Raw genomic sequence first — 7669 nt, forward strand, 5'->3', positions numbered from 1 at the left:
TTTGACCCTAAATTACCAACAGCAACGGCTGTCTTGTAAGCATCAACCACTACCTGTCACTGTGGGAGGTGGGGGTAGGGTGATGAAGTATTATGAAGCACCAATGCATGCTAGATAAATTCTCACACGTAGAAGGAGATAACTGATGTCATTTTCCATTACAAAATATAACACATTCTACAAAACATCTTATTCTTCACATATACTTTGACTATTTTTTTGCATTATTGAAAGAACATTGTGACTTCTCAGACAGAGCATTTAATGTTAAAATGCTTTATCAATAAATGATCCTTTGGCATTCTCTTCTTCCTCAAGATGATTTCTTTTTGAACAGGAAGACAGAACTTTCTGAACTGAAATATATATGTATGGATATACGTATGCATTATATGTAATGGATTTTTCTTACATGTTTATTGTAACAGCTTCAAACAATTCTGAAAAATATAAGGACAAAAATAATCATGTGAAATCTATTGTTTTGATGTTAACTAATTAATTGTAATTTTGATTCAAGAAATGCCTATTGAGCAACTACTATGCCCAGGACATTATGGTTGGTTCCTGGGCTAAAGCAGTGAGCAAAATTAGCACAGCACCTGTTATCATGAGAATGACAGTATTTAATATTTGGGCTAACATCTGTCCAGATATTTCTTTCTGAGTATGGTTTTATGTGAGCATGCACTCATAAACACACACATATGTAGTTTATATAGAGAGATAAACTATAACTCATTGCCCACAGCTTTCTTTTCTCAAGAACAGGAGGCTGTGATCATCTTAATTTGCCTGTACACATAGAGTAGAGCATCACTTTCCTTGATTGCATAGTCTTTTATTGACTGGATGTCTTAAATTGGGTCTTCTGGTAAACAAAATCTGAGACAGAGATTTGTCGTGCAATAAGATTATAGAAGAGTGGTCTTATGAACCCCTATGAGAGAGTGAAAGAAGAAGCATTGGTTACAGTGAAGAAAAGAATTGCGATGGAGTTGCAATCAAGATCTCATACAATCACAAAGGGAGCACTGGAACTGGCATAGCCCTTCAAGGATGTCCCCAGTTGAGGCCAGGCCTTTACATCCCCACATGGACCAGTCACTGGATGAGAGCTCCATTAGCCAATGGCATTACTGAAGAGAGACACTTACATAAACTGTTGGCAGGCAACATTCTTAGCACCTGAAGGAATAGACATTGTATGGTTTCTATTTTTTAAATTGTTTTTAGGGTATATTTCATGGCCCAACATGTTGTCTATCTTGTTGAAAATTCCATGTGAGCTTGTGAAGAAAGTGTATTCTGTTGTTTCTGGATGAAACAGTCTATAGATATTGAGCATATCCAGTTGATGGATGGTGTAATTGAGTTTAACTAGGTCCTTACTGATTTTCTACTGGTGTTGAAATCTTCAACTATGGTACAGGATTTATCTATTTCTCCCTACAGTTATATTCATTTTTAACTCATGCAGTTTGGCACTCTATTGTTAGGCACATACGTATTAAAAATTGTTATGTCTTCTTGGAGAATTGATCCTTTATCCTGAATAATTCTCCTTACTTTTAATTCTGCTATATCTGAAATTAATACAGCTGTTCCTGCTTTCTTTTAATTAGTGTTAGCATGGGATATTTTTCTTTACACATTTACTTTTAATTGATCTGTGTCTTTATATTTAAAGTGGGTTTCTTATAGTCTGTATATAGTTAGGTTATGTTTTTTTTGATCCACTCTGACCATTTCTGTTTTTCACTTGGTAAATTTAGACTACCGACATTCAAAGTGATTATTGAAAATGACTGGATAAAGAAGATGTGGTATATACATACAATGGAATATTATTCAGTCATAAAAAAGAATGAAATACCATTTGATAACATGGCCATCCATGTTACCTAGTGGGTACTATGCTAAGTGAAATAAGTCAGATGGAGAAAAACAAATACCATATAATCTCACTTATATGTGGAATCTAAAGAACAAAACAGAAACAGACTCATAGATACAGAGAACAAATTGATGGTTGTCAGATTAGAGTGGAGTTGTGAGGGACTGGATGAAAAAGTGAAGGAATTAAAAAGTAAAAATTGGTAGTTACAAAATAGTTATGGGGATGTAAAGTACAGTATAAAGAATATGGTCAATAATATTGCAATAACTATGTAGTGCCAGGTGGGTACTAGACTAATCAGTGGCACCACTTCTTTATAAATTATATAAATGTTTAACCACTATGCTGTACACCTGAAATTGATATAATATAATACTGAATGTCAACTGTAACTGAAAAAAAAGTGATTATTGATGTAGTTGAATTTATATCTACCATATTTATTACTGTTTTCTATTTGTTGCCCTTGCTCTTTGTTCCTATTTTTGTCCTCCACTCTTTTTAGGTGGTTGTAACTGAACAATTTAAATGATTCCATTTTTTCTCCTTTCTTAGCATATTATACTTTTTAAAACTTTTTTTTATTGGTTGCCTTAGAGTTTGCAATATACATTTTTAATTATTCAAGTCCACTTTCAAATAACACTATGCCAGTTCATGCATCATGTGAGTACCTTATAATAACAACAAAATAATCCTAATTTCTTCCTCCTGTTATTCATTTCACTTATATATAAGCATAAATATATATATTAGCATATATATGATATATACATAAGTATACATAATCAAATACATTTTTGCTATCATTGTGGATAAGGCCAGGTAGAAGCCTTTAAACTACCTTGCCTCCAACCAATGTAGTAAATCAAAAATAATATCACATCCTAGAGAGAATAGTAGAGATGAGTGACACCTTTTAGGACATAAAAGACACAGAGGTGTTTCTCATTATGTACCCTTTTAATTTACTAGACTGTTTTCCTACAAAAACCAGACAGATTCTGGTGAGCAACAGTGGCCTGCCACAAACTCAACCAGGTGGTAGTTCTAATTAGATATGCTGTGGCTGATATGGCAAATTTGTTTACATATATTAACACAGCCTTAAGCACATGCTATATGGTTATTTTTTATCCCTATCAGGAAAGAAATAGTTTGATCAGAGATCAGAAATAATTTGCATCCATTTGGGGCAGAACAATATATAGAAAGTCTGGCCCTATGGGTGTATTTTCTCTCCCACCCTCTGTCATAATACAATCCAAAGGGATCTGGATTGTTTTGACATTCTACAGAACATCATATTGATCCATTATATCGATAACATTATGTTAATTGGATAAGAAAAACAGGAAGTAGCAAGTACATCGGAGGCCTTGATGAGAGCTATGAGCTACACAGAGTGGTGATAGACATTCTGAACATTAGTAGTTTTTAGAGTTCTAGTGGTCTGTACATACCAGAACATCTCCTTTAAATTAAAGGAGGCACATCTTGCACCACCCACCACTAAGAGGGAAGAACAAACCTGGCAGTGCTAAGCAGGCTCTTGAGACAGCATATTTTATTCTTGAGGATATTGCTCCAATCCATTTCCTGGGTGAAAGAAAAAAGCTTTCAAGTTTGACTGGGACACAGAAAAGTAAAGGGCTCTGCTGCACGTTTAGGCTGCTTCTTACCTGGCCCTGCAATTGGGGTCCTATAACCTGCTATTAGGTGTGCCCTTAAGACAGAAAGTATTACAATAATCTAGGTAAGACTTGGTAGTACCTTGGACCAAGATGGTAGAGATAACAGTGGAAAGAAGTGGCTAAATACATTTTGAAGGTAGAGCTAAAAGGATTTGCTGATTAATTGGATGTGGCTTATAAGAATAAGAGATGAGTCAAAGAGGGCAACAAAGTTACCTATCACAGATATTAGTGTAAATATTAGTTTAAGTATCATGTCCAGATTGAAACTGTAATTTCCTAGAGAGCAGCAAACATATTTTATTTAAGTCTCTTGACTTATCTTAATGTCTGGTGCATAGTAGGCCATGAAAAAAGTGCCTAGGGCATTTTAACACAATGCTGTGTTTGCAGTATTGTCACTGAAAATATTGCGATACATTTTATTCACTTAAATACAGATTAATTAAAAGATTTAGCAATTATTTAGAGTTGTAAAACATTTATATTCTCAGATTTTTTTTTTCCCCTACAGAAAAATAGGAGATAAATGAACAAGACATGACCTGGAATAGTTCAGTGTTATTTTTCCTGATTCCAAAAGCAAAATTATTGATTTTATTTTTATCATGGCTAGAATAAAACTAACATTTGTCATCTCTGTCTTTTAGCACTCAGCTCATGTGGAACTATTAAAAGTTCCCCTTATAGATTGTGCCATAAATAAAACAGGGTTGCAGTATATGTTACAACATACCCTTTTAGAAGGGTAGACAAATGTAATCTATATGCTGTAATGTTAGTATGACTAGGACATTTGGGTAGAGTCAGTAGAGATAATGATGAAGATACTTTATGGATGAATTATGCATCAGTTGTTTTCCTGAAAAAAAAATAGTGGAGATGAACTTTATTTACGACTGGATTTCTTTAAAAGGGTTAGAAAGGTTGCTGTTTTAGTGTATGCTCTAGATTCTCAAATCAATATTTATACATTGTCCTATGCTAATGCAATTCTATCCATTTGTTAAAAATAAATGATAAAAAGTGACCTAGTTATAGTGTCCTCAAGTCAACTCGTCTATGGGTAGATATTGGAGAACTAGTAACATAAGATTTCTTTTTTCCAATGGTATTTTAGAGTATCTAGTGAATACATTACTTAGGTATTGTCACCCTTCCTTCTATATTTATTCTCTGGCTACTTGGTACTTCCAAGGGTCCTTATCTATCATGTAATGATTCTTGAATTAGTGTCTGGAGTCCTTGTGAAGAAATATTTCTCTTTACAAAGTTACAAGATTTATTAATAAGCTTTAGATGTCAACTCCACTTTGATCTGTGGATGCTTTGCCCCACCCCCATCCCTTTCTTATGAATGAAGAAGGTATTTTTGTCCACTTGCACATTTGTCTTTGGTGTTCTTTTTAAAACTAAAATGATAGATTGTCATGGCCAGGATTCTCTTTTGGATAACATTAATTTAACTGGCTCAGAACTAAATAGAAACTACTAACCCCTTTTCACGTGAACTCTTTGTCCAGTGTGAGAAAAATAACTCAAATGTGCCTTCTCTGATTTTCACCCAGAGTAGCTATTAGATGTAGTAGTCTGGTAAGAAATTCATCAGTTGAACCCACCATTTGTCTCATTTGATTGGGAATTATCTTAAATCATTCTTGTTTAACAATTTAATTCCAGGAAGTTCAGGTATATTTCACGAGAACCCATTTACCAATAATGACTATAATTGCTTTTTTTGTTTTACTTTTAGGTGGCTTTCTAAAAGGAATATGAATCATGTAGATGCTTGGTCAAGAGAAGAGGCAATAGATTTAGATTTTAAATGTAAACAAAAAAATTTCTAAATCCTCTAGTAAGGGTTGTGCAGGCAAAGTTTTGCAAGATACATGATCATTATAAAGGACACTGAAATTCTATTTATGGCTTAATTTTCCACAAACCATTGAAAAACTTACTATTACTTCTTCTAAAACACTCATAGAATATGCTAATTAATAATAGAATATCTGCTAACATTGGGTGAAATAGGCAATTGAAAAATTTTCACAATATTGAAACAACTGTTTATTGAAACATATAATTAAGTAACCATTGGTACCTAGGCGATTGAATATAAATCAGGAAACATTAAATTTACATTTATTCTAAAACTTTATCATTTTAAACTATTTTACAGTTCCTTATAAGCATATAGTGTTTATATTTGGACATTTTATTAAATTTTACAAAGAGTAATTCTATACATAACTGAATGACATAAGACACCAATAAAACTACCCTTTAAGAGATAATTTCTTTTGTAAAAAGAACTGTAGGGAAAGAGATTCATCCACCCAGTGATCTGATATAGTTTATGAAAAAAATAAAAGTTTAATATTCATTGCACTTATAATAACAGAAAAGAAAAACAAGAGAGTAAATTATATTATACTATTAATTTCAGTGTCTACTTCTGATGTGAAACACAGAACCACAATCAGAGATTTCAAGCTGTTTTGTATATCCCATCAGAAAAACATGGAAGAATATCAGAGAAAGAACATGTCATCCAACTTCAACGTAGGCTACTTACATTTTTAAAAAGTTTTCAAGAATATAAATTATAAAAGTTACTTTTACTTAGATTCTTTTTTTCTAGTTATAATTGATTTACGTTATATTCTCGTTGAGTTGCCTAAGTATATAAACTAATTTTAACAAATTATTTTTTGCTGATGATTTTTCTTTAATTTTTTTTTTATTATGATGAGGAGTAGTGAGCAATACTCAACCAAATCCTTCCTAAGTTCCTTGACCTTTACCCTTTTTATTAGTGGACTTTGACTAAGTCAATGTTGGTGATAAAATACAAAACCAGACAAGTTTTGATATGACTTTTTCTATTGGGAGAAAGTGTTTATAGTGTTTTAGAAAAAATATAAATCATATAAATTAGTATAGTTACTATTGAAATAATCGGAATTGCAAAATATGTATTTCTTTTTTTGTGTGCATTGTATTAGTTGATTCTCTCAATAATTTACTTAGGTCCTTAGGTATCTTAATTTAAAAATATTTTTAAAGACTTATTTATTACTTATTTTAAACTAGTTCAGTTCATCATTTCAGCTGTGATAATACAAATGATGGAACTGAGATTTATTACAGATTCATTACCTGTAAAACAAGACTTTTTTGTGTTGGATAATATCACGTATATACACATAACTTTCATTTCAAAGGTGCTTTAGAGTTCACAAATTGCTTTCTCAATTATCATCCTGTTTGGTCCCCCAAACAACCTTGTTAGAGTCTAAGGCAAATGCGATATTCTCATTTTTACTTGAGTAACCCGAGGCTAAAGAAAGTTCTGTGATTTCATGAAGGCAAAAACCAAGTTGAAGCATAGCAGGTACTCACTCCGACTCTTCTAACTTTAATAATGTAAAGCTCTGGGTTAGGAGAATATAACAGGCACTTAAGGAAGCAGACAAACACAGGCAAGGAAGTGTCCTTAAGAAAATAATTTTTGCTAAGAGTGGAATGATTAAGGACATGTTCATAAAAATATTTATGTTCATAAAAATATTATCAAAATAAATTCAACTAAATCTTGAGATTGTCAATTCCATAGGCTCACTTCCTACCATTTTTAGGACTTAACATATATCAAGAAAATCACATCTGCTTTAGGGTCAATAATTCTTGCTTTCAATCTCTATCATTTTGGTTTTTGAGGAATAAAGCAACATATATGAGAAATTCTCTGAACTTTATGAAATGAAGGTCATCATATAAATATTGGTATTATCATCATTAACATTTAAAATGCCTGTCACCTCCCTACCTCATAGATGCATTGTGAACATTTGAATGAGGTAATGTCTGCAAAGCCTTACAGGTTTTGTAAATGAGAATTAAGATAAAAATGCAAAATGTTTTTATCAAAGTATCAGGTGAATCTAGTCTAGACAGAAAGTAATAAAATTTAGTTAGTGAAGAAGATGCTGACAGCTCTTTGCAAACAATGCTGGTGACTGGGTACCACTGGTTTAGATTTTGAAATATAAATCTTGGTTTTCTTAAGATCATA

This window comes from Pteropus vampyrus, unplaced genomic scaffold, assembly GCF_000151845.1.
Source record: "Pteropus vampyrus isolate Shadow unplaced genomic scaffold, Pvam_2.0 Scaffold234, whole genome shotgun sequence".
In the NCBI taxonomy this organism is placed as follows: Eukaryota; Metazoa; Chordata; class Mammalia; order Chiroptera; family Pteropodidae; genus Pteropus; species Pteropus vampyrus.